The following is a 667-nucleotide window of genomic DNA, read 5'->3' as shown; positions in this document are numbered from 1 at the left end:
ACATTCTGCGGCCCATTTTGTATAGGAATTATGATAAATGTTTTATAGAGGTGTCTTTTATATGCCTAATCTCATAAAATTGTTTATCTTATCGGAATGATAAGATAAACTTTTCATTTTTTTTCGCAACGAATGTCGAAAAGTTGTTTATGGATGTTTGTTCTTAATTCATCCAATAGCAAGATCAACATTTGAACGAATTATTTATGACTTACATATTTATGACTTGTTTATGCCTTATAAAGACTGCTTGGTATATTACGTAGGCCTATTATCACGTATAGGCCTACGTGTAGGTCGAAATGTATGGTCATAATAAAAAGAGCACGAGAAAAACTACACATTTGTTAGTGATTGTATATCTGACATAATCCATCACGAAAGACTGATATAGAAATACAATAATGTAACTGCAAAACCAATAAAGAAAATAATAGGCAGAATAAATTAATATTACCCAACATACCATCACTGACACCACTGCATATGTAAATAAACTAAAAAAAAAAGTATAATCTTGACAAGTATGAAACACTGCAAGTATTCATCTTATTTCGCTGGGTCATCTATTCACCTATTTTGGCCTCACAGTACACGTGGCTAAACTTCGTCATCCGGCCTATGATTTGATACATGGATATAAAAAATGCATATGTGTGTGAGTGGT

The sequence above is a fragment of the Penaeus monodon genome, chromosome 19 (assembly GCF_015228065.2).
Source record: "Penaeus monodon isolate SGIC_2016 chromosome 19, NSTDA_Pmon_1, whole genome shotgun sequence".
Lineage (NCBI taxonomy): Eukaryota > Metazoa > Arthropoda > Malacostraca > Decapoda > Penaeidae > Penaeus > Penaeus monodon.
Note: the sequence above shows the minus strand (reverse complement) of the source record.